We start from the raw sequence: 27,257 nt of genomic DNA on the forward strand, positions 1-27,257 counted from the left end.
AGGGTGACGGCACTGTTCTATAGCTTGATTGTGGTAGTGGTTACATGTGTGCTGGATGTGTTTGTCAAATCTTGCTGCACTGTATACTCAAAGGGGTGCATTTTACTGTATGCAAATTAATAAAAACCTTAAATGGAAAAAGAAATGGGGAAAAAAAAAGAGTAAAGCCACTCAGTATTATTTCCTTGAGCTGTGGGAAAGGTGTCTTGCCTGATCTGGCATTCTTTTCTGGGCAAGTTAGCGTGACCTGAGTGGCGTGGCACTTGCCAGTGGGCCTCCAGCCTAGTGACCACTTGTGTCACTTGCATTTTTCTAGGCGTCATTGGCGGCTTTACTGCCTCAAGAGACTCTGGCTCTGTGAGGATTTGTCTGGCCTGCCTCAGGGATCTTTCAGATGCCAATGTTGGGAGTCCAGGACCAGTCTGGCACACTAGTGTGTCATCTCAAGTCTCAAGTGGGTGCAAATAGATCTAGTTCTCTGTTCTTCCTGGAAGGAATGGGGAAGCCAGGGGACTCCTTCCCAGTGCTAGGCCTTTCTTTGAATCCCTGAGGATTCTATCTCATTTCTTCTTGGGATAAGGAAAGAATTCTTATGCAGTGAATCCATCTTGGCTGTGACAGAGGGTGCCAGGTGATGACCAAGATGAATATCTACTGCATCTGGACCAAATAATTCAAAAATTTAGATGGGCAAGAATAGAAGGTTGCACAGGTAAGTAGAGTCCAGGGTCACCAAGGCAGTGAAGATAAATGGTGAAAGGCAGGTTCTGTGGACCCAGGCTGGGGAGCAGATGCCAAAGACAGAAGCAGTCAAGAGAAAAAAATCAGAGGAATGCTCAACATCACTTATCATTAGAGAAATGCAAATCAAACCACAATGAGATGCCACTTCACACCCAGGAGGATAGTTATTATTTAAAAAACTCAGAAAATAACAAGTGTTGGTGAGGATGTGAAGAAATGGAAACCTTTGTGTTCTGTTGTTGGGAATGTAAATGGTGCAGCTGCTGGGGAAAACAGTATCTCAGGGTCTCAAAAAATTAACCATAGAACTACCGTATGATCCAGCAATTCCACGTCTGCATATATACACGAAATAATTGAAAGCAGGGACTCAAACATATTTGTACACACATGTTCATAGAAGGATTATTCACAATAGCTAAAAGGTGGAAGCAACCCAAGTGTCCATCGATAGATGAATGGATAAGCAAAATGTGGTATAGACATATAATGGAATATTATTCAGCCTTGAAAAAGAAGAAGATCCTGTCATATGTTACAATGTGGAATGAACCTTGAGGACATTATGCTGAGTGAAATAAGCCAGTCACAAAAAGACAAACACTGTATGGCTCTACTTATATAGGATACCTGGAGTAGTCAAATTCATAGAGACAGAAAGTAGAATGGTGGTTCCCAGGGACTGGGGGGAGGGGAAATGAGGAGTCATTGTTTAAAGGGTACAGAGTTTCAGTTTGGGAAGATGAAAAAGTTCTGGAGATGGATGGTGGTGATGGTTGTACAACAACGTGTGTACTCAATGCCACTGAACTGTATACTTAAAAATGGTTAAAATGGTAAGTTTTATGTATATTTTACCTTAAGAAAAACAATTCCAAGGAGGGGGTGAGCTGAAGCAAGTGGGCCTCACCAGCAAAGCCAGGGCAGGGCAGCCTGCAGTCTCCCTCGTGTGGCTGGGAAGAGGGTGCTGGTGCAGTGGCGATGGCAGGTTGCTCGTCTGTGCAGATCCTCCTCGTTTTCCTTCGTGGAGGGTCATGGTCACCAAAGGCAGATGCGCTGTGGTTCTGGGAAGCTGGGTGTTCCTGAGTTTTGTGCATGCCTTCCTGGGAGTCAAAGTAATGATGGTGTGCTGAGAGACCCGGAGCCTGAGAATGGACTCAGCAGCCAGTCTCTGCTGGTAGACCGTCCTTTTTCATAAATTGTCACTTGGTCCTACTCAAACCCCCTCAATCCCCACCCTCCTTCCAGGGAGGGTCTTGGGAATTCCAGGTAGTTCTGGGGGCTTTCCTGCTCCTGCTCAGGTCCTGGACCTGGCTGGTTGCGGTGATGGGTCCTACCACTGAGGCACTGACTCTGCTCTGAGGCTAGAACTGCAGGTGAGAAGGCCTGTGCCCACCCCACAGACATGCAGTCCAGGACATCCCTCTTCAGTTTCTCCGTGTTGGTAACTGGGGGAGGAGGCAGCAGTGAGTGGCTACACGGGTTCCCTAGTGGGGCCTCCTTGAGCTTCTGATGCTGTATTTAACAGATCCCCCTTTTAGAATTGACTGATTCCATAGCATAACGATTCTTCTGCCTAGGGCTTGGGTGGAGACCACGGACTGGACCAGAGAATACTCGAGTTGTAGACTTCATGAGGACCCAGGGTCTCCCCTCCTGTCTCACTGAATGAGGTGCGAGGGCCTCCACTCTCGTGCCTTTGGGATGTATTTTCCCAGGAGATCCTGTGATCTCTCACATAGAGACCCCTGGCAGCTCCCCCTCTCCAGCCCTCCACAGATGCCTGACTTCTCTCCTAGATTGGGTGACTGTCATGTGGGCTCAAGCTAATCTCCCTGCTACGTACATTGTTATTCACATACACTGGGCATCTTCCGTAACTGTGTTGTCCATGTGTGGCTGTTGAGTACTTTAAAGGTGGCTAGTGCAAATTGAGATTTGCTGTAAATGTAAAATGCACACCAGATTTTGGAGACTTAGTATGAAAAAGAGCATGTAAAATACCTCATTAATGATTTTATATCAATATATTGAAATAACATTTTGGATATAGTAGATGAAAGAAAATACATTATTCAAGTTCACTTCACTGGTTGGATTTTGCTTTTTTAAATGTGGTTACTAGAAAAGCTAAAATTATATGGATGGCTCACTTTGTCACTATATTGATCATCACTTTTCCAGAGCCATAGCACCACCTGGAAGCTTGCTAGAAATGCAGATTCTTGGGCCCCACCCCAGGTCCAGAGAATCAGAACTCTGGGGGTGGGGCCCAGTGATCTGTTCCTGGTGACTCTGGTGGATGCTCGAGTTTGAGATCTAGGGCTCTAGAGCTACTCTCTCTCAATCAGTTGCTAAGCCACCAGTTATTTAATTGGAAGCATTTACAATCAAAGGAAATGAATAAGAAGGGCAGAGCCAACTGGTATCAGTGAATGAACACTGGGGTATTTGGGTAACAACCATAACTGAACGACTGCTCTATCAGGGCTGTTAGACACATTGTCCTTGGATCCAGTGCATTGCAGGACGGCTGCATGGGTGCCACCTGGTTCCCTAAGGTGGTGGCAATTGCTTCGAGACTCTTGCTTTGCTCTGGTTCTCTCCACCTGTCTCCACTCTCTGCCTGTCTGGCCTGTGACCAGTTTGTTTCTTTTCCTGTTTCCAGCCCCACATTCAGTGGACTCGACGACAGAGTTTGGCTTTGCCTTCTCGTTGCTCCCTGGGACAAAGGCTTGCGCTCATCCTGGCTGCTTCTGCTGCTTGATGTACTTGAGTGAATGGAGAGTGCTGAGTAATCGTGTGAATGTTGTTGGATTCCTAGTGGCATCTTCATTCTCCTTAGACAGAAAGGAGGGAAAGACGTTCAGAAGACTAAATCAGGGGAAGGGTGCCTTATTTGCAGTGGTTTTTGAGATCTCTCATAGTTGAGAATCTCTTGGGGAAAATCAGACTCCACATATGACCCTCCCTCACTCCCTCCCTTTATTTCTTTTGGAGGAAGTTTTGGTTTCTTCCTAGTATCAGTATAAGGGGGATCTTTATGAGAATCCTGTATCTGGTTCTGATGAGACCACATATATTTAAGCAAATCATTTGCTGTCTCAGTGCCTCTAATTCCTGGTCCACAAAACCAGTCTAATGGTGTCCACTGCGACATCAAGGTTTGCAGCTTGCTTTCTACAATTGCATGTGGAAGTGCTTTATACATGCAGTATAGTGGTTAACAATCCCCGTACCGGCATTGACATCTAATGAAGCTATATTTGGGTTCTTTTTGAACCTTGGTGACCTCATTTGTAAAATGGGGATAATATAGGTCCTTAATACTGTCTGTAAAACCCTTAGGGCCAAATATGTGCAGGAATCTGCACTTTTTCAGGTTTCTGGATTGTGCTTATACCATATAGAACATGACATTCCTAATAGGGTCAACAGAGTCAAATACATTAACATTTCTGAAATAAAACATATGGACATTCTCGCTAAATGGGTTTTTTGAAAAAGACTATATATAGCTTCATATCAGTTTAGGTAATGTTTTAGTGTCAAATGGATTATAAAAACAACCTTTCGGTTTCCAGATCTTTTGGTATTCAGGATTGTGGATAAGGGGTTGTGGACTTTGGTAGTGGTTGTGTTGTCTGAAATAACGGAATAAACTCAGATTAGCAAATGTGCAGCTTTGGTTTATTTTGGAATGGCTGAGGAATGCCCTGGTTTGGGAGAAGATTCCAAAGAGCTGATGCATGTCAACCTTTTAAAGATGGGATTGATGCCAGCAACCTAGGAGGACTGTATTTTAGCGCTCAGGATGACGTATGGGCATTCCCAGATAGGGGTGCCTAATGTCGTAGTTTTGATTTTTAGACAGAAAAAAAATCGTCTCAATTCAAATGCATCCTTCAACCTGGCTATATATATATATATATATACATGCTACAAAGTTTTATTTCTTTGCAAATATAACCCAAAGGCATTGCCAAAATACATAACAGTGTCATGGGTTTGCTTAGACGATTGAATGTGACACTATGTAAAGCAGATAGCACAGAGTGTGGTCCTTAGTGACTCGGTAAATGTTAGCTACATATTATATTGTTCTTATAATTATGGATGTTAATAATAAGTATTAACTTATTATTGGCCTGTTCTTGTGCCAAATAAAATGATTTTTATTAAAATTTGATTGTTTTAAAATATTTTAGCAACGGAGGAAATTGTATCTTTTTTTTTAAAGCTTTTCTTAGATTTCCCCCGGATTTTAACTCAGTGACCTTGGTAAAGTTGTCTGCCATCTATGGTGGTTAATTTTATATATCAACTTGGCTGGGCCATGGTACCCAAATACTTGGTCAAACATTATTCTGGATGTTTCTGTGAGGGTGTTTTTGGATGAGATTAACATTTAAATTAGTGGACTTTGAGTACTTTGAGTGAAGCAGGTTGCCCTCCATAATGTGAGTGGGCCTCATCTAATCAGTTGAAGGCCTAGATAGAACAAAAGATTGCCTTTGCCCTCCTGGCCACCCCCCCCCCCCCATAAGAAGAAATTCTGCCAGCAGATGGCCTTTGGACGTGAGCTATAGCATCTGCTCTTCCCTGGGTATCCAGCCTCCAGGCCTATCCTGCAGATTTTGGACTTACCAGTTTCCATAACTGCAAGAGCCAATTCATTAAAATAAATCTCCCTCTGTCCCTATACACACACACATCCACACACACACATCCTGTTGGTTCTGTTTCTCTAGGGAACTCTGACGAATACGCTGTCTCTTGACCTCATTTGGTTTCTTTTTTTTTGTGAGGAAGATTTTCCCTGAGCTAACGTCTGCTGCCAATCCTTCCCTTTTTTTTCTTTGCTTGAGGAAGATTAGCCCTGGCTAACAACTATGCCAGTATTCCTCTACTTTATGTGTGGGATGCCTCCACAGCATGGCTGAGGAGTGGAGTACGTCCACACCTGGGATCCGAACCCGTGAACCCAGGCCACCAACGTGGAGCACTCGGAACTTTAACCACTTGGCCACAGGGCTGGCCCCAGCTCATTTGGTTTCTTAATTTATAGAATAAGAGGATGGAAGAAGATGATCTCCAGAGTTTCCTTTAACAGTGTGAGAAGTTATTTGGGTCTAAAGCAGCTGGATTTGGTGTTTGGAAGGTGTCTATGATGGTTCAGACCATCAGTTGTGAGGATGTGGTAGGAAAGGACATGGCCTTGGGAGGGGGGCCGAGACGCCAAGCTCAGTTCAGGGCTGGTGGTGGCCTGAGGGGAATCCACGGGGAAGTGTCCAGTGGCACTTGGATTATGGTTGTCAGGATGATGGTGAGTCCCAGAGAGATGTTAGTAGATGCGGGATGTAAGAACTTACCTGTTGAGTAGAGCAGAGTCCCTGCTGAGTACTCCAGGCCAGAGGAACCCACTCCCCAGCCTCAGGCCCCAGAGGGGAGCCCAGCAACTAGGCTGCCACCTGCTTGCAGTAACGATGCCATCCCGAGTGTCCTGGAGACTGTGGCCACACGTCCACCACCTCACCAGGCGTGAATGGCTGGGACAGAACAATTTCTGACAGTGTACTGCATCCCCTGGTGAAATTTTGGTGACTCTTCCGAGCGTAGGATGCTCTAAGAGGACCAGGCTGCAGCTTGCCTGAGGTCAGTGGCTGCAGAGCCTGAGGCTCAGGAGGGAGATCTGAGCTGGAGAAGTTTGTTATTGCTGTTCCTTTTGTTAACAGTGACAATAATAATAGCTCTGTTGCCCGATGCTTGTTGAGTATTTGTCACTCCAGAGCTGCACTGTCTGCCAGGGAGCCACCAGCCCCATGTAATGATTAAATATAAACTTAATTAGCATTAAATAAAATGAAAAATTTAGTTCTTCGGTCACACTAGCCACACTTCAAGTGCTCAGTAGCCACATGTAGCTAGAGCCTTCTGCATTGGACAATGCAGGTACAGAACATTTCCATCATCGTGGAAAGTTCTGTTGGACAGCGACGCTCTGGTCTAGAGCTGTGTACATGGTCTCTCACATACTCCTGTAATGTTTGGAGGTGGACCTATTATCCCGATCTTTTAGATGAAGATTTTGGGCTGATGCTGGATAACTGGCCGCAAATCACAGCTCATAAGTGACAGAGCTGGAAACTCAAACTCGTCTCTCAGACTCTCCTGGAGCCCCTGAGTAACCCGCTGTTTGTACTTGTCAGTCTGCAGGTCATGGTGAACCCTGAGCATGTGGGGAGTCATCCATTGCTGTCAGCCAAGGATGAGGCCCTGGGTGAGAAGGTAGAGAAGAGGGGCAGAGGGTGAGGAGGAGAGAGGTGTTCCAGAGGATGCAGATCTTAGGCTATTCAGTGCAGTACAGTGTCCCTGGGATTGGGCGCCGTGAGGTCGTTGATCTTTGCCAGGGTCGGCTTGCTGCAGTGGAAGGGGAAAAAGCTGGGTTTCAGGGCTTTGGGGAGTGAATGGGGGATGAGAGAGAAAGGAAGGAGACAGAGGGGATAGCTAGAAAGAGGCGTGAGATCCAAAGACACAGGACTCCTTTAGGGTTGAGGAGGCTTGAGCTTGTTGATAGACTAAAGTAAAGCCTGTCTGTGGGAAGCGGGCTGGGAGTAACCTGTGGGGGAGCAGTGGGGATGCTGGTAACCCTGAGACACATGCCCTGCCTGAGGGACAGCGTGATGCTGTCCCAGGTGACTGTTGCTGGGAGGCCATTTTAACTTCCTGTTGCCAGATTCCAGACAGCTGGATTTTTATGTGCCGTGTCCCTAATTATAAACACTTTTAAAATAACATGATTACTCGTTCCATAAAAAGCATATATCCCATTGCAGAGAAATGTGAATGTACTTAATACCTTCGAACTGTATGCTTGAAAATGGTTGAATGGTAAATTTTATGTTCTGTGTATTTACCATAGACACACACACACACGCAGCACACAAACACATCACTAGGCCATTTTGGCACACAGGCTGTGAGTCTGACTTCTGGGCTGGGGGCACAGATCCTGCATTGTTGACGGAGTTCACGATAGACAGCAGTGGCTCTCCATCTTGGCTGCACACTGGTGTCCTATAGGCCAGGCCAGGCCCTGGAACAGTTCAGTTAGAACATCTGGGTGGGACCCAGGCGTCAGTACTGCTTACAGTGAACAGGTGATTCCAGTGTACAACTAACACTGAGAGCCTCTGGTATAGACGATGAAAAACTGGAGGATCAAGGCCCTGAAGAGACAGGAAGGAATAGCGTAAGAACCCAGGTGTAGGGAACCCCTTTGCTTCTGCGACTGGAGGGACAAAAGTAAGGGTGTGTGCAGATTGTGTTTAAAATTAGGGGCATGAGGCTCCTGCCACAAGAGGAACGGAGACTTTCGTTACATCCCGTACGTGAGGTCAGCTCTTCTTTAGCTTCTTCGGTTGTAACGTGGGATGATGTGGGCACCTGCCCAGCCGCGTCATCACGTGTCGTTGTGTTTCTGCAAATCCATCTGCCGCTTAGGAACTGATTTTGTACAAGTGTGTTGTGAAGCAGAAGGGTCATCGTTGTCAGTGACAGCCTCTTAGGACTCAGCTTTCCTTTCCATGTCTGTCTCCACTTCACCACCAAAGAAGTTGCAAATTCACTTTGGAGAAAACAGAAAATTAGAGAAATGGATTTGTGAGCAAAGAGATCAATCAGGAACGGGATTAAAGTCTAAATATTAGAACCACTAACAAAGCTTTTAGTGAACTTAACAAGCCCAAAGTATTTACTGAATATAGACAGTTGTTTCAGAAAGTATAATTACCACTTTTAGTACAAAAGTGTTAAAAGTCAATTAATTATCAAATAGTCAAAGAGGTGCATTAGGAATAGACAAAGATCTGAGGCATTTCTCAGAGGGAGCATTTTTATTAAAGGGGAGTATGTTTATGAGTACTAAAAATTAGAGAGGGTTCTGAATTTTAGGGGGGGACTGTAGTTTGAAGTGATGTAAGCTCTCGCCTAAAATATTAGTTTAATAGGAGAACAAGCCCCTTTACAGCATGACGATGTTGCTCGTTCAGCTTTCCTCGTAATCAAAAGCGATTGTTTGTCAGACAGCTTTGCAGTACTTTGATTCAATTGCTTTTGGACCAGATTCCAATCAAGAGATGCAGATACTTTCTTGTCAACAGTTTCATCGGCTTAGACATGTCTGCTGAGGGGGATTTATATTGATTCCCTGTAATTGAAGATGCTCTGTTGGGCATGCGTTATAAAATTCCTGAGGCTGGGAGGGACCGGGAGCTGCGGTTCTGTGCGCTGGCTCAGCTGTTGGTTTGAGGAGGCGCCAGAGGATCTAGGCAGCCACAGGAAAATCATTGCTTGGTAATTGGGGCCTTTGGGGGTGAATTCTCCTCTTGCCTAAGACCTAACCAGTGAAAGAAGCTTATGAAAATGAGGCCAACATAGTGACACCTTTTTAGAAAACGGATAATGCATGAGGAAATTTTAGGGAAGCACATGTAGTTCAGATATACTGCTAAGAAATTAAAAAAAAATACAATTGGCCTCATTAACATAGTCCATCCCCAGCTTTCTGCACCAGGAAAACATACCCCAGCAAACTGAGAAGTGGCGGTGAGGTCACAGGTGTGGAAGAGGTTTAAATTCAGTGTGTTGGTGATGCGAATTGAGGAGTCAATGAATTTGGGGCATTATGTGATGAGGGTTGGGTCTTCTGCTCCAGAGGCCTCTATTTGCACACGGGGGCCACCTCACACCTTTTGTTGGGGTAACAGTTGTGAGGAGTGAGGATAAGGTGAGCTAGAGAGTGAGCGCTACTCTATTTTTTTTTTTTTTTTTGAGGAAGATTAGCCCTGAGCTAACTGCTACCAATCCTCCTCTTGTTGCTGAGGAAGACTGGCCCTGAGCTAACGTCCATGCCCATCTTCCTCTACTTTATATGTGGGATGCCTACCACGGCATGGCATGCCAAGCGGTGCCATGTCTGCACCCGGGATCCGAACCGGCGAACCCCGGGCTGCCGAAACGAAACGTGCACACTTAACCGCTGTACCACCAGGCTGGCCTCAGGAGCACTACCCTTAAAGAGCGCTGCTGTGTGGGAACGCTGGGCTATGGGTACCAGGTTGCCTGGTTTTCCAACTTAAGTCAGGAGTTTGGATGATTTAGGCAAAATTCCCTGATTTATGCTTGTTGATAAAGATTTTAAATCATTACCTTGTGAGGGTCAAATCAGATGCCTCTGTAGGACAGAATTGGCCTGTGCATCTGCACCCTCTGCCCCTGTGTGGAAGGAGGACACCAGAACCTTCTCCTGCCTGTGAGGCTTACTGAACTCATGGGGAGATGTCTGCAGGTTTGGGGCTTCACTGAGTACTTCATTCATTTGAGCTTTGTTGACTAACCGCTCTGTGCCAGGCGCCGAGTTGCTATGGGCATGGGGAATCATAGGCAGGGGAGATGCTAGAGGCCTGGGACTTTGAAAGGCGCTGATACGTTCATGGAATGCTGCATTTCTGTGTGATTACAGAGGGTCCATGTGGGAGAATGAGGGTGGGCGGGTGAGATTGGCAAGTTAAATGGGTTTTGGAGAGTGAAGGGCTCTACGGTTGCTCAAGAAATCGGGTTGTGCTGTATGGGCAAAAAGGAGCCCTTAGAGAAGTGATCTGATCACATCCTCATATTTAAAAGAGGACTGGCTGCTGCTGGGCAGAGGAGCAAGATGAGACAGGAGGGCGTGGCTACCAGGGAGCAGGTGGGCTGGTACATGTTCATTTAAGGGCTAGACTTTTAAAAATGAGCTTTTGCTTCATTTAAGATTGTAACTCTGTTAACCTGTGAAGTGAGGGTCTGTGCTGCTGTTGGTCATGTAGGAGAGGATGTAAATAAACATCGCAGGGCCACGTGTGTGAGTTAGACTTGCCTGTGCTGTCGAGCATGAGCTGGACACTTGTCTTACCTGACTAATGAGTATGGTTTCTGTTTTATTTCTGTCGAGGTGGTTTGCCAGCTTTGAAACTCAGGTGTGCCTCCTCATCCTCTATAACTTAATTTAATTTTGACTCTGAGCTGTTTTCCTGCTCTGGGCTGGCAGGAGATTCAATCTTAGCTACTTCTTTTTACACCTTCTTCCCTCCTTTCTCTTTGTGCAAATGTCCTGGGGTTGGAGGAAGCAGGAGAGACATCCCTCTGGTCCAGGGTATCAGGTCCACAACAGTTACCCCTGAGATGCCGTGGATCCCCTTCAGGTTACCCGCTCTGCCCTCTCTCCTGCTCCGGGAACCTGTGCAGCCTGGGAGCCCAGCAAGGCCCGGCAAAGCTCTTCCCCAACCTAGCTCTGCTGGCTTTGGAGTGTGGCCAGCACAGCGCCCAACTGCCCGCCTCTAGGAACCACAGCACTCTCTCTTTTTCGGGCCTGGGAAACTCACTCTGGGGAGATCTTTCAGTCTCTGCCGCCTTCTCTGTAGTTCTCACAGGGGCTCTTCCTCTCACTGCCTGAGACCCTGATTTGGAAACAAGAGCCAGGAAGGGAAGTGTCGTCCCGGGGTGGGGCTGCTCTCCTGAGACCAGGAGGCACAGAGCCAGCTACCTGCCGGGGGGAGGCAAGCAGAGGAAGGGAAAACAGAGGAACGAAACATTAATATTTTAAGGAATGTTTTTCCACAGAGGCACATTTTGTAACTGTTTGGTTTCAGGGCCAAAAGGGAGCAGATATGAGGACTGTGGGAAAGGAGGAGGGGGGCGGGGAATCGGGACCTGCCCAGGCTGAGCAGCCTTACTGGCAGGTGGGAGAGAAGGGGAGCAGAGGGCCGGGGAGATGGTTTCTCACGGCTGTGCAGGGACCAGAAGCAGGGAGATTGGGTCTTTGGGTGCGGTCGCCCGTCTGGAGCTGGCTGGACCTGTGAGCTTCCTGGCCCCAGTATGAAGGTTTTCTCACCACCCAGGATCCAGGTTTGGGGCGGAGGGAGAGGAGGGGTGGGTTACGCCCAGCTCTGAAGGACGGTGTTCATAGTTTTCAATTAAGAAAGGAAGAGGGTCTTTGTCATCTCGTGGCCTGCTGCCCTGTTCTTTCCCTGAAGGTGAGAGGAACAGGTAGTGAGCTGCTTGCTCTGGGAGGAGGACCCCATGGGAGGAGGGGGGGCAGGAGAGGAAAGCGGGGCCTTGCTGCGGCCTCCCTGTACACAGGGGGTGATGAAAACTCGATGCTGATGTTAGTAGCATTGAAAACTGTAAGCAGATTCCTCACCTGTCACATTTCCAAGGAGGTGCTAATGGAAAGTATTTCTTTTATGATTGCGTTTTCGGTAGTTCACAGCTCGGCTTAGGCCTAGACATTTCTAGGACTCTGACTGTCCCTCTGGTGCCCCTCCAGGCGTTTGGAAGACTCTGGTCCTGGCTGCTTTTCCAGCACCTCTGCTACCCCAGCAGAGCACCTACCACAGGTGTGTAACGTGTCAGCGTTGCTTGCTTAGTGGCCTCCACTCCCTTTCATGGCGGGAAGCTCTTGAGGGTAGGGGTGCCATCCGATTTTCCATTTTATTCCCAGGGCTCTGCATGGATATGCTGAGCTTTCTGACAAGGTGGTGCTTGAGTAGAGACCCCAAGGGGACTGTGTCCGCCTGCGTCTTGCCTCCCATCTTCTCTTCCCTTCTCAGAGATCTCAAACATTCATAATCTGCTTTTCTCCTCGATAGCTTCTTCCTATCAGAATTTAACCACGTAGATCTTTGACACCTTAGAAGCAAGTAAGAAGAAAAGAGGGAAAGAAAGAAGACAGAAGAAGCGAAATTATCCTTGGACCCCCCACTCCCCCCCACCTGGGACACTGTCCTGAATGCCCCACCTCCCCTCACAGCCATTGTAAATGCTTCTTCTCTCTTGCTTTCTTTCCCTCCTCATTCCATGGCCCATTGTGGCTTGAACTTGACTGAAACTGCTCTTGTTAGGATCTCTAACAAGGTATTTGACACTAAACCGGATGGAATATTTCCAAGCCTTTTTTCTTAGTTTGTTGGCAGCATCTGACACTGGTGACCATTCCTCTTACAAACTCTGGGTTCTTTTGCATTCTGTCCATAACACCAGATTCTACTATTTTTTCTTAACCCTCTAGCTATTCTTTGTCAGTTTCCTTTGTAACCTTCTCTTTCCCTTAAAGGGTTCAGTCCTGCACCCTCTTCCCTTTCCCTTCTATATGCTCATTTGAGTGGTTTTTATCTATTTCCATGGTTTAAAAACCATCTGCGAACTGAAGACTTCCAAATACACATTTCCAGCCAGTATCTCTTATCACCAGATTGCGTATGGTCAGTCACCTTCCAGCATTTTGACTTGACTATCTCCCACACGTGGTCTCAGCATGTCACACCCTGTCATTCCTTTTGCTGAGTTTCCATCTGGATGATGAGCACCGCCATCTTAGATACCCATTCACTCTGGTCAGGACCCCGGGGGTCATCCTTGACCTCAAATCTGAGCCATCACCACGTTTTGCCATTTGACCTCCTAAATGGCCATGGATCTGTTCACTTCCCTTTTTCTCTTCCACCACTGTCCTCTCTCTCCTGCCTTCTTCCAATGGCCTCCTGACACTTTTCCTTCTTCCCGCCCTGCTTTATTCTGTCCCATCTCAGGCTGCAGCCAGAGCTGCCTTCCCAAAGCGCAGACCTGGGCGTGCCACACTCTGCTGAACACGCATCAACAACTTCCCGTGGCCCTTAGGCTAGGGTCAAACCACCTAACGTGGGGACAGACCCTTGCCCACACGCACACACTCACCTCTCATTCTGTCTCATAGTCTTTGCTGAGGATACACTCAACAGCTTGTAGTTCCTGGAAAACTGTGCTTTCTCTCCTCTGAGCCTTTGCCCATGCTTTTCTTTTGCCCTGGGGTACTTGTCATAAGGATTTTGGCTTTTACTCTGAGTGAGATGGAGAGCCATTGGAGGAGTTTGAAGAGAGGGGTGATATGATCTAACGTGTATTCAGTGCGTCTCCCTCTGGCCTCAGGGCTGGGAATAGACTGTAGGCCGGGGTCTGGGAGACTGTGCAGGAGGCCGTTCCAGGGATCCCATTGAGAGAAGATGGTGGCTTGGATTGGTGATGGCTGTGGAGGTGGGGGGAGGTAGTCAGATGGTGGCTTGGATTGGTGATGGCTGTGGAGGTGGGGGGAGGTAGGCAGATGCTGGATCTAGTTTTGAAAGCATACCTGACTTGATGACAAGGGTGACTGCAAGATTTGCCCTGAGCAAATGGAACTTGCTGTCAACTGAAATACAGGTGGACTGTGGGTGCAGCAGGTTTGGAAAGAGGTGGTGGGATTGAGTGGGAAGATCAGCAGCTCAGTTTTGTGCATGTTAAATCTGAGATCTGTTCAACATCTATATGGATGCGGTAGCAGAACAATGGCCCCCAAAGATGTCCACGTCCTCATTCCTGGGACCTGTGACTGTGTTACCTCACTGGGAAAAGGGACTGTGCAGCTGTGTTGAAGTTAGGATCTTGACATGGGAGATGATCCTAGATTATCCAGGTGGCCCAATGTCATCACAAGGGTCCTTAGGAGAGGGAGGCAGGAGTGTCAGAGTCAGAGAAGGAGACTGATGACTGAAGCAGACGTCGAGGGGGTGTGCTTTGAAGACGGAGGCAGGGGCCACAAGCCAAGCAGTGCAGGTGGCCTCCATACGTTTCCTGAAATCCATTTTCCAGCTTCTAGCTGGAGAAGGCAAGTCAATAGATTCTTTCCTGGAGTCTCCAGAAGGAATGCAGCTCTGCCGACACCTTGATTTTAGCCCGTAAGACCCATTTTGGACTTTTGACCTCCAGAACTGCAAGATAATAAATTTGTGTTGTTTTAAACCATTAAGCTGTGGTGCTTTGTTACAAAACAATATGAAACTAATACAATGGAGACGTGGAGTAGGAGGCCTCATACACAAGTCTGGGGTTTAGGGGACGCTTACCTTCCCTGCCTTCCACTGTTAGTCATCACTAGTCAAAGTCACAGTGTTCTTTTAGCATCCTTAGCTGTTCTTAACAGTAAAAATCTGGGAACAGTAAAAAACAACAACAAAAAAATCTATTTAGAGAGTAGGCTAAATAGATTCCACAAAATGTACAGGGTAGGTTTCCCGCCCTTTGTTGGAGTCTCATGCCCCTACCACAATCAATATACTATGTAACCATTTACTGCGTACTACTTTTTTTTCTTTTTTGCTGAGGAAGATTCTCCCTGAGCTAACATCTGTGCAATCTTCCTCTGTTTTTTTGTATGTGGGACACCTCCACAGCATGGCTGGTGAGTGCAGTAGGTCCATGCCCGGGATCCAAATCCGTGAACCCAGACCTCTAAACAGGAGTGCATGGAACTTTAACCACTCAGTTACCAGGCCAGGCCCACGTACTTTTTGCTTTATATGTGATTTTAATATCTATTTCAGTGTGGTTTCAGGTTACAACAAAACAGGAAAAGTTATATTCTGAAGCAGAAATGATTAGCTGCAAGACGTAATATTTAACAGCAGGGAAAGAGGAAGGAAAAATTAAAGTAAAAGGGAGATAGGACTCCAATACAGTTGTATTTGAACTAATAGTTTAGCAAACAGATCTTGAAACCATGGTAGTTAATCCTTAAAACCATCACTATATTACAGCATTAATCCGATGACAGAGGTTCATTCAAAATGATCAAGTTAAGTCAACATGGACATATTAAAATTATTTTTGATGCACTCTTTTTAAGAAAGTAGGAAATTATACAGTATGTTTTGCAAGCTATCTGGTAACATAATTCAGACTTTTATGTGCATTTGTTCTTAGATATGCTTCAGTTGCTAGAAAATTAACTTATATGAAACACTGGTTCCCTGGTGATGCTAGCTAATAAGAGTCATTGAACTTTAGCTGTGGATAAATTCACAAACAGTAATGCAAGAGAGAGATTTAAAGATTAGGCCCCAATTGTGCATAAACTCTGTTGTGAAAGGTTTTCCCTAAGAATTGCAAATAACTCGAAGTAGAGTCAAAGTAACCCAAGGAGAGCAATGTGCTGGAAGTTCACTCCCCAAGTTAGACGTGAAGCAACAGCTTTGCTATAGTAGTTGGGATGGGGGTTTTTTGGTTTTTTAAAAAGATTTTATTTTTCCTTTTTCTCCCCAAAGCCTCCTGGTACATAGTTGTATACTTTTAGTTGTGGGTCCTTCTAGTTGTGGCATGTGGGATGCCGCCTCAGTGTGGCTTGATGAGCAGTGCCATGTCCGCGCCCAGGATCCGAACCGGTGAAACCCTGGGCTGCCGAAGCGAAGCGTGCGGACTTAATTGCTCGGCCACGGGGCCGGCCCATGGAGAACGTTTTTGTCTTAAATTTCTTTAACAGTTATACTCTGCTTTCCAGGGGCCTTGCACTCTTCCAAGCCCTCTGTGTATATTAACTAATTTAGTTCTCATAATGATAATTCTGTGAGTTAGGGACTATCGTTGTTCCCATTTTACGGGTGGCAGAACTGAGGCAATGAGAGATTAAGTAACTGGCTCAAGTTCACCCAGCTGGTCAGTCTAGCTTCAGATCCAGGGAGTCTGGCTCCAGAGTCCATGCACTTCACTGTGCTCTGTGTTGGCCTCACTGGGTCTTTTCAGCCATGCTTTTTGGTTGTCCCTCCTACTCGTCTGCTGCTTATCAATGTAGTTCGTGCAGAAAATGTTAATGGGATTTCTCTTTAACACTTTGTGTCCTTGTTCAGGTCCTCATTTCTGCCTGGTCTGGGCCAACTCCCACTGGGTTTATTCTGCCCCAGTGTTTCTGGTCTCCAGCCCAGTTTATATAAGACTGTCTAACTTGATTTCATTCTTCTTGTTTAAAATTGTGCAAGGGTTTCTCATTTCCTACAGAATAGAGGTCAAAATCCTTAGCATGATATTTGTGTCATTCAAGATTCTTAGTTGTGAGCAAGAGAAACCCACTCTGGTAACTTTGAGCAGAAAAGGAAGGCTGTGGATGATGCCTGGGGGATGGGCACAGGAACAAGTGAGGCAGATGCCCTGCTGGCTCTTGCTTTTGCCCCGGCACAACCTCCACGGCTGGATCAGCTGCTGCTCACAGGGACCGTCTGCCACCCAGTCTCACCATCATCTGGGTCTTTGTGTCCTGTACTGGAGATTCAGAGTCCCAAGCGAGAGGGTCCATTTGACCAAGCCCAGTTCACTCCCCCGGGGGGAAGCGGGGCTGAGGACTCCCTCCTTTTGCTTCTTTAATGGAATGGAGATTCCCTGCCTCTGCCAAGACTGACAGCATTGAGAATTACCCAAAAATAGGAAGGAAGTTGGTTTGGTTCCAAGCAGCCAAAAACAATGACAAATATCTTTACCACAGTGTTGCCCAAACCTTTTTATCTGCACTCCAGAAAGGATATACATGCACACACACACCTGCACACACACCTGCACACACACACGCATACATACACACACTTAACTGAAAAAAGTTTCAGGAATAGTACTTTCCCATGGAAATGTGATAAATTAATCTTTTCTCTTATATTCTCATTTTTTAAAGTGGGAGTCATGACTCACTAAATTGATCCAGTTTGAATGCCTTGCCCTACAGCGTACTCTGTACAGTATATTCAGATTATTCCCAATGAATAATTTTATGCATGGAATGCTTATTTATATACTAGACAAACCTTTTCGCAATTCTGCTCTTTAAATGAATATTTGCAAAGTAGGTCCTTGAAGAGTGGCACTTATTACCTTGACAACAAGGTAGACAAAAAAAGAGAAGAAAATAGGAATCTGTTGTGTAATGAAAAGCAACACTTTGTAGTTTCCAAACAGAATTTCCAATCGTATCATCAGAAAATACCTAATGTAATAGTTCAGCACATTTGTCTATAAAGCTTTCCAGGAAAATTTAAATCAATGATAGCTGTTAGAAAGTGATGGGGTTTAAATTTTTGGTGCCTATTAAACAGGCCTGTTTCTTTCAGCACATGTGAACTGTGAAGCTGCCCCAGGGGAGGCCCTTAGCTGGGTGTTAGGAAGGATGCAGAAGTGAGCTGGTCTGGTATCCTGGTATCAAGGAGAGGAAAATTTAGTAGAGAGAAAAAGACAAGGATATAAAAAATAGCTGTACCAGGCAGAAAGTGACAAGGATCATGAGAAAGGAATAAAGAAAATGCGTAGGAATCCAGAGGAATGTGGGTGCCCAGTGCCTGACGAACAGCTTCTGGGGAACAAAGGAGGACTTCAGAGGCTGTGAGAGGGAATTCCCCATCACCGCTGTCCACCCTGGTGCAGCCCTGGAGGCCCTGGGGAGCAGCACAGGCATACAGACCAGAAGCTCTTTCTGTAGCGAGGATTGCGTCTTAGGACCTCTTTGTCCTAGTACCAGTGCACCTTTGCCACAAAGTAGATGCTCAATACATGTGTAGAGAATGAATTAACCTAGGTTTGGCAACAGAGCTCCTGTGAGCTCTGACAGTGGTCAGAGTTCAGCCCCAAGCATAACGATGGAGGGACCCTGCATGGCCCTCTGTGGCTGAGGAGTGTGGGAGCTCTATGGGTGGAGTAGTGCCAGCCCAGCAGTCAGAACGGGGCTAGAATTCACAAACATGGCTTTGATGGCAGTGCTTGCCCATCCCCCAATCAGAAGTCAACAGTTTTTTGTTGTTGTTTTTTAAAGATTAGTGCCTGAGCTAACAACTGTTGCCAATCTTCTTCTTTTTTTCCTCCTGCTTTTTCTCCCCAAATCCCCCCAGTACATAGTTGTATATTTTAGTTGTGGGTCCTTCTAGTTGTGGCATGTGGGACGCCGCCTCAGTGTGGCCTGATGAGTGGTGCCATGTCCGTGCCCAGGATCCGAACCAGCGAAACCCCCGGTGGCTGAAGCAGAATGTGTGAACTTAACCACTTGGCCGCGGGGCCAGCCCCAGAAGTCAACAGTTTTGTCCGTGATTCAGCAAAGTTTATGGAGTTCCTGTTATGTGAAAGGCCTGGAAGGGGGATCTACGGATGCTAAAAGGCAAGGGCCCTGCCCTAAAGAGCAGCCGGGGTTCTATGAACAAAGCAGGGCGGGGAGGGGTAGGAGATGAGGCATGTACAGAAATAACCGTGAACATAAGGACAGAAAGGCATAAGTGTGTAAGCAAGGCACAGACAGATAAAGTGTACGCCAGTGGCCTCTGGCCACAACCCAGTGGGGAACTTGACTTTGGTAGATGTGAACCGGGCGTTATGGTCTACATGTTATGGTTTCTTAGTAGTGATACCAATGTCTTGCAACCCTGCCTTTTCCTAACCAAAATTGACCTCGTACTGTTAACCTAGCACATAGTATTCATCAGAGTACTTCTGTGCACTATTGCGACTCTGCTAAGCACAGAATCTACTCTCTAGGAATATGCACCATGGAGATAATGTTGGGAAGGAATAGGATTATGTCATCTGTTCTTTCAAAATGAAACTATTTCTGTGTCCTGGCAGATGGCCCATAGTAACAATTCTTTTCTTATCTGATTATAGCCAATTCTCTTCAAGATGAAATTCTGCCTAATGGATACTTTTACCAGTCCCTTTCTATACAGAGAGTCAGTCTCTGGAACAGAGGCTAAATATTTATTCTGTGTTGATGGGCTGTGCAAATTCTAGAATGGAGAGAAGGGTGATGACATAACCAGAGGGCAGGTGGAACTGGGAGCAGCTCTAGAGCTGGGTTGAGAATGGGCAGAGTAAGGAGCAAGGTGAAAGTGGAGGACACTTAAGGCTGCTGCAGAAGTTAGCTGCAGACGCAGGGCCCTCTGCCCCCGGTGCTGATAGGGACAAGCGAAAGCAAACAAGAGAACGCATTGTCACATGGGTGGGCATTACCCCTTCTGTGGCCAAGTCAACCGTGGAGCAGTGAGTCTGTATGTGCTTTTTGATGCAGTGCAATAATACGAGCATTTATTTAATACCCACCATGTGATAAGTGTGTACATGCATGACTTCTAGCCCTCACAACAACCCTACACGCTGCTACTATTTTCAGCCACATTAAAATGCACTGTCTTGGTTCACCTGCTCAGGCCACTGGTGACTCCAGGGTCTGCTCTTCTCTGAACAAGCCAGAAATAGTAGAGTTTTCCTTCCTGCTGATTCAGCTTCAGCTTCAGCTGTCCTGTCATTTCAGTAAGAACAGCCAATCTGTTGAGTTTCTGGGCATCCATTACAGTGGTCTCCTCAGATCTCTCAAATTTTAAATTTAAGCTGAAAATTTGCTCTGTAGATCTTTTGAGTTTGTAGCTTTAGATCTTCATTAAAATAACCTAAATCTTCACACTTTCTCCAGTTTTCTTTAAATATTTCATAAGAAAACAGTGGTTTTAAAATTTTTAATTGGGGGGGGGGTGGGCCGGTCCTGTGGTGTAGTGGTTAAGTTTGGCGTGCTCCACTTTGGCAGCTCAGGTTTGTGGGTTTGGGTCCCGGGCATGTACCTACACCACTCATCAGCCATGCTGTGGTGGCAACCCACATATAAAGTGGAGGAAGACTGGCACAGATGTTAGCTCAGGGCTAATCTTCCTCAGCAAAAAAATAAAAATATAAACAGTTAATTTTTATTTTATTCTAGTGATAAAAGGCTTATAACAAGAAGCTGCAGTCCTCTGCCCACCTTCTCTGTCCCAGATTCCTACTCCTCAGAGGCAACATATTTCAGATCATTTTGCTGTTTCTTCTGCTATCTAGCTGTCTAGCTCCAGCATTCTCAGAATGTGCTCTTCCTCCATCTCTTGTTTGGACATCCTCAGTTGGTTTCTCATCACAGCAGCAGAGAGTTTAGTTCCCTTATAGCATACTCCCACTGTTGCATTCTCTAGCCTTCCAGAATTTGGGTAAATCAGCAGTAACTATTTACATTATTCATGACATGTAATTTACTGATGATCCCTTTACTGTACTATGATGATTCATTTCTTCTCTCATGCAACTTTTTAAATTCAGTTTTCCCCCTAAGGTTAATACATGCCACATGGAGCATTGCCAGTCGCTGCCCAACAGCTGTTTCCTCTTCCTCCTTTCAAACCGGTCACCGTGGCCCCATTCCCCTGCCCTTCGAGGGGCAACCTGCGGGGGTTGCTTCTGGGGAAGGTGTCTTTGTTCTTAGAAACACAGACATGGAAGAAAGAACCTCCCCTATCACTTGGAGAAAAGTTCTTTCCAAGAACCCACAGAACATTTACTAAACACAGATATCCGAATACAACCGGGCCACCAGCTGCATTTTCTCACTGGGTCTTTCTCCCCCAACTTTCTGTTCTTCTGCTCCAGTCTCAGCTGGCTCGTCTCTGGGCCTGGGCACCTCTTGTTTTCTTGGGGGTTCTCTTTTGGTCTCCCTGTCCTGGATACCCTGTCTTGTTCATTTATATGTTCATTTTGCAGAAGCATATTCTTTAGAGGCTTGGTAAGTATATATATATACATATATATTGGAATTATTGCTTGTTTGAAAATGCGTTTATTCTGTACTTGCACTTGATTTGATAGTTTAGTAAGATATAGAATTCTAGGTGAAATCATGATTTTTTGGAGTGTTACAATTGCTCTCCTGACTTCAAATATTTATTACTGTTCAAAAATCTGTTGTCAGTGATTCCTTTTATCTGTGACCTATTTTCTTCCTCTGAAACTTCTCTTTGCTCCTAGGATTCAGAAACCCCATGAGGTTGTGCTGTGCGATACACTAAGTTTTGTTGTCTGGGCCCCCAGTGAGCCCTTCTAACCTGGAGGCTCGAGTTCTTCAGTGCTGAGAATTTTCTTGTTTTGTTTCTTCGGTAATTTCCTCCTCTCATTTTCTTTGTTCTTTCTTTTTCCCCCTGCATTTCTATTAGAATTTAGAAATTCTATCCTAATTATTCTGTCTTTGTTAGTTTCTCCTCTTTTGGGGTTCTGACTTCTGAGAGATTTTTAGATTTTATCTTTAAAGACTTCTATTAGTTTTTGCATTTTAATTGTCATTTTTAATTTCTGTAAGCTCTTATTTATTCTCTGACCGTCCCTTTCTATATTATCCTATTCTTACTTTATGGACACTTGTCTATCTCTGAGGAAATTAACTAGAATTTTAAAATGTTTTCTTCTGTCCTTCATCTGGTGAGTGGATAAACAAACTGTGGTATAGCCATACAGTGGAATACTAGTCAGCAATGAAAAAGAGTGAACTATTGATATATGGAATAATATGGATGAATCTAGAATTAATATGCATTCTATATTAATATTAATAATATTAATGTAATAAATATGAGAAGTTAATTATATTAATAAAATATAATAATATAATGTTATTATCTTGAGTCACCCATATTAAAAGTGAAAGAAGCCAGATTTAAAAGGGGACATGCTGCATGATTGTATTTATATAACATTTTGGAAAAGGCAAAACTATAGTGATGGAGAATAAATCAGTATTTGCTAGTGCTTAGTGGAGGGGAAGGGCGATTACAAAGGGATGACATGAGAGAAGCTTTTGGGGTGATGCGGCTGTTCTGTATCTGGATTGTGTTGGTGGTTACTCTCTGCATTTGTCAAAGCTTATAGAACTGTACACCAAAAAGAGTGAATTTTATTTTATGTAAATGAAAACAAATTGAAAAGATTTTTCTCCTGTTTTTTTTTTTTGGAGGAAGATTGTCACTAAGCTAACATCTGTGTCAGTCTTCCTCTATTTTGTATGTGGGATGCTGCCACAGAATGGCTTGATGAATAGTTCATAGGACTGTGCCCCAGATCCAAACCCACACACCCTGGGCCGCTGAAGCAGAGCACATAAACTTAACCACTATGCCACTGGGCTGGCCCCGTATTTTTTTTTAATGCCTTATCTTTTTATTATTTGAAGACTTTCTTACGTATTTGGTCATTCTTAGCTGTTTGTTCACATCTGGGAGTGAGATTGGAAACTGGAGCCATGTGTTGTGTTTATTGCTTTGCTCTAGTTGAGGTGTTAAGATTATGGGGGATGAAAAGCTATAAAATGTTTACACACACACACACACGGAATTCTAAGCAAAGAATTAATAAATCACTGCTTATCATTTTCCCCTTTTGTAAATCAATTGTCTTTTTTTAATTTAGTGCTTCCTGGGTTTTCCCTCTTTTTCTCTTCTCTCTTCTCCTCTGGCCTCCTGGCTTTTGGCAGGGAGTGGAGAATTTGCATTAACTTCCCAGTATCACTTTATTCCTTTCACATTAACCAGAGGACCTGCCATGCAGGGTACCACTTTCCTGGCCTCCTTCCTGATGGGTTCTCAGGCTGTGGGGCTGGGCCTCTTCGGGCCACCATGCTCTGACTTCCTTCCCTTTGGCTGGGCAGGCCACCACCGCTGCTCTCAGGACCCCGGCCCCGCCCTCTGCATGGCCGGGAAGCTCCGCCCCACTGCCGGGGAGAGGTTTTCTTCTGATTTACTCTCCGCCTCATGACTCCTGCTGACACCGTGGAGTGCTCTCGTGGAGAGTCGTGTCAAGTGGATTTCTTGTTTTCTCCTCCTCTTCAGAGCTGTCCTCATGCTTTAGTTAGGAAGAGGCCCTAACAGTAAACCTGGAACAAATTTCTCTGGTCAGAAGGAGGGTAGTCAGTGTGCTTGTCGCAGAAATCAGATGGAGCACTGTCTGGGGGGCTCCTACAGCCTTGGAGAGCTGCCCGGGTGAGGGCAGCAGCCCCTGGGGACATGGGCTCAGGAGCCTTCCTGAAGCTGTCAGGACCACCCATTAGGGAGGGCAAATTAGCACCATTGCTCCTATTTCCATGCCTAAAACATATGCACACATATCATACATGTGAGGATGTGATTGTGAATCACTAAATGAAATTGACTAATTAGCTTTTTGGCTGTTTGGTTTAAAAGATAAGCACGAGACTTATGATATTTCTTTAAGAGTCTTTGATTAAAATGACTGTTTGAGTGTCTGTTACTTGAGAGTGAATTTCTAAACTGTGATTTTAAATGTTTAAAACATGCCCATTAAAATTCATAGTTATTCAGGTTTGTGCTTTCTGGGAGTGTTTGATTTTCGTTGCTTTGGGAAGTTGCCTGTTTTGATCATCAGGATGCAGGAAGCCTGTGCCCTATTCTAGAAATGCTCGCAAGCCAGTTTTCCACCCTGGGATTATAGATTGGATGCTGTTCAACTATAAGTCAACATGTTTTTAAAAAGCATTCTTGAATTTTGTTGGGGATATAAGTATTTTTTACTATTTTTCCTCAAGTTTTGGTAAAATGTTGGAGGGTTCCTATAAGCAGTTGATTAACTAAAGCAATATTACTCATTTATCTCGAATATAGAAAAACCAGTTGTTCTCTCCAACATATATCATTTACTTTTCTTGCATGTTTCTAGTTTGAGTTGGTTCCTAAGTAATGTATTTTTTCCTTTTCTATTTATCTTCATTTCTTTATCACTTCCTTAGAGATAAAGACATTCCAAGCATGGTGATCCAAAATGCTTTGTTGATTACATAGTGTAACTAATGAAAATACAGAGACTCTTAACCAAAGGCCCTCAGACATGAAAGCAGATACCTTTCCGTTTAGCTGGAGGTTTTTGCAATCAATGTGCAGTTTATTTATTTGCTTTCTGAGTGTTACAAACTTTTTTCCTTGGGTTGCATCTTGGTGTTAAATATTTAGCTTCATCCTTCTGGGTATTCTGATTCGTTTGACAGAGAAAAGGTTATATGCTTCTGATGAAAGATAAAAGAAATTCACCTTCCAGAAAAAAAAACAATTTGAAAGAGCCCCGTTAATAATGACCTCGTGTAGGCTTTTGAGATGGAGGTGGTTCTCACTTTATCCGTGATGGTGTTAGATTTCTTTGTACCTTTTAGACAGCAGACAATCCTTAAGGTTTATACAGCCTGCAGTCCTGCAGATACTGCCACCTCATGGATGCTGGAGTCCAGTCCCAGGCTCTAACACGCACAGAAGGGAGTCAAGGAGGTTCAGCTTGAGCTTTGAAATAAACCCACTTGGAGAAGCTAGGTTGAGCAGGGCCTAGCAGAGGAGTTCGAGAAAGTGTCTGTGCTGCCCTCTCAGCTTGCCCCAAGCCAGCCCTCCCACCCCCATCCCCCAGGATAAGCCTCCCTCCCCACCTGCTCAAGTAGTTGTAAGGATTCTCCTGCGCTGCTTGGCCCACCATCCACATTGCGGAAGCAGACTGGGCCAGAGGACTCTTGATGGAAAGAAAGGAGGAGAGTGGGTTTGTTAGGAATATTCAAATAAGGCATTTGTGGTAGAAATGAGGGAGGGAATACATTAATGAAGTATTACAGTATCATAGTAATACTTGGATAGGTGAATAAATAAGAGGAGCTGCTCCAAATCTAAAAGAGTGGGTCCTCCATTGCCTTCAAGGTCCAGGCAGGTCATGTAGGCTGTGAAGCAACCAGGTGAGTAATAGGCCAGTCACTGGAGAAGGAGAAGGCGTGTGCCTTGCAAACATACATTGGAATTCAATTTTTAAAAAACTGCTGCCTGCTCCTCCAAAAAGACTGTAACAAAAGACTTGTCTGATTCAGCCCGTTGATGCGAGTTGAAATGTCTGTATGTCAATACATTTCCTTTTCCGTAAGTCAAAAAGCGTTTGCTTTTATCTAGATTTGAAGTCCCTGTCTCTCTTTTTAGTCTCCTATTAATAAACACAAACACATAATAATGTTACTGAAAGAGTCTGGATCTTATCTAGTATTTTGCAGATAGGTTATTAGTGTTCGACATACTAGCTTTTCTCACCTGTCTTATGAAGTAATGGCAGAGAATTTATCACCAACTCTTGATTGTCATATCTAGTCGTTCTTGCTGCTTTTTGAAACTGTCAGTCTTTTAAACTAGATGACAACATTTTCTTCCTTTGCCAGAACAGATAATTCCTAGTTTTTGTGGTAAGCAGATAGGGATTGCAAAAATAAATGATAGCCACAGATAATCCTTGTGCCTCATTTTAGCTATTATTTTGTCCTCTTTCCTCGTGAAATCTTTTTTTGTAGCAAGCAGTGTTTGACAGATAGGAATTTCATAGTGGCATCTTTTCCTTAGCACTTCACCACTGGGGAGTAGCAGGTAAAGAGCTTGTAAGGAAGTGGGCAGCTGGGGGAGAAAGGGGGCATGGGACCCCAGCATCGCCTACAAATCCAAGACCCAGGCGTTGAATGATGTGGCACTTCTGGTAGACGTGAGTGTTGGGTGGCCAGCTGGAGTCTTTGTAAAGCTATGCGCGTGCGCGTGCACGCACGTGCACACACACACACACACACACACACATTCATAAGTTGAAGAAGGGGCAAAGATGTCATTGTCTCCAGCTCCTCAAGTGGGATTTCTGCCTCCTTGTTGTCATTATGTGGTGCTTAGTATTTCTGTTTAACAGCGTGTTTTATTACACCTCGCTTTGCTTTGATTACCCTAGTTATTGGCTGTATGGACGTTAGATCCCTTTTCCCTCAGGAGATTGTGATTTCTCTGAGAATGAGAACCTTTTTAAAATTTATCTTTTATATCCTATTGCTCCTTGTACTGTGTTTTATTTTTTTCCGGTTGATGCTCAATAAATTGGATCCATCTCAGAGCCCTTTTGAGTCCTGTCTCCTCGTCACCTTGTTTCTCTTACTTCCTAATGCAGGAAGCTGTTCCAGGGTGGCTGTGGTCTACCTAGGGGGATGAGTACTAGACTGGGATGTGAGGAGCCCCCTGCTGTGACAAGTCCTGGCTGTGGGACTTTGAGTAACAGAGCCTCTCTAGGCTGCAGTTCCCTCATATAAAACCAGAGGGTTGAACTAATTAATGTCTCAGTTCCTTTTCACCTCTAACACTCAGTGATTCTGTGATTCGTGTATGCTCAGCAAGGCATCACCCAGAGAACTAAATAAATTAGGAAAGATTCAATTCTGCCACCATGTTAGTTAATTCAATACAGATTTATTGAGTGCCTTCAGTGTGTTGGGGACCGTTCTGGCCACTGGGGATCTGTGGTGAGCAGAGTTTCTATGATCCTTATCCTCCTGGAACGTATGTTCTATTGGGAGGGAGCAATGAACAAATAAACACATGGAATAGCTGGGAAAGGCTATGAAAGAAACAACAAGGGGCTGTGGCTGGGGAGAGAGGACCATCAGGGAAGCCTGTCTGAGGAGGGCACATTTAAGAAGAGTCCAGTCATGTGGAGAGCCAGGCATGGAGAACATGCAAAGCAGTGACAGTAGTGATGTGGAGCCTGAGGGCAGGCTGCAAGGGGAGGGTCACGTGGGAGAAGAGAGTGAAGGAGGAGAGAGGTTTCCCAGGGCCACACAGGTCAGAGCAGTGCAGGGTTTGTGGCAGGGAAATGACCTGATCTGATTAACATGTCAAGATATTACTCTGGCTGCCCCGTGAAAGGCGAATGGCTCTTTAGAGAAACAAGAGTGGAAGCCAAGAGATCTGGTGGGAGATTTATAAGTGCCTCACATGGGAGAGGGTGGTGGTGGTGGAAATGGGGAAAAGTGGACAGGCTGGTGA

At 45.2% G+C, this 27,257-nt stretch overlaps 1 protein-coding gene across 13 annotated transcripts in view; it reads left to right on the forward strand.

Annotated features, from left to right (window-relative positions):
- The window catches only part of MTUS2 (microtubule associated scaffold protein 2), a 559,616-nt gene that overhangs the window by 141,315 nt on the left and 391,044 nt on the right, over positions 1-27,257 (forward strand). The window contains exons 1-2 of one of the 13 annotated variants that reach the window (XM_070577880.1): positions 11,490-11,688; positions 12,110-12,179. The exons of 10 other annotated variants lie outside the window; for them this stretch is intronic. The gene's annotated coding sequence lies outside the window, so the exon portion shown is untranslated. Of the gene's footprint in view, positions 1-11,489; positions 11,817-12,109; positions 12,180-27,257 lie in introns of those variants that run through there. 2 more of the 13 variants (XM_070577879.1, XM_070577886.1) reach the window with 2 other exon arrangements.

The sequence above is a fragment of the Equus przewalskii genome, chromosome 16 (genome assembly GCF_037783145.1).
Source record: "Equus przewalskii isolate Varuska chromosome 16, EquPr2, whole genome shotgun sequence".
NCBI lineage: Eukaryota > Metazoa > Chordata > Mammalia > Perissodactyla > Equidae > Equus > Equus przewalskii.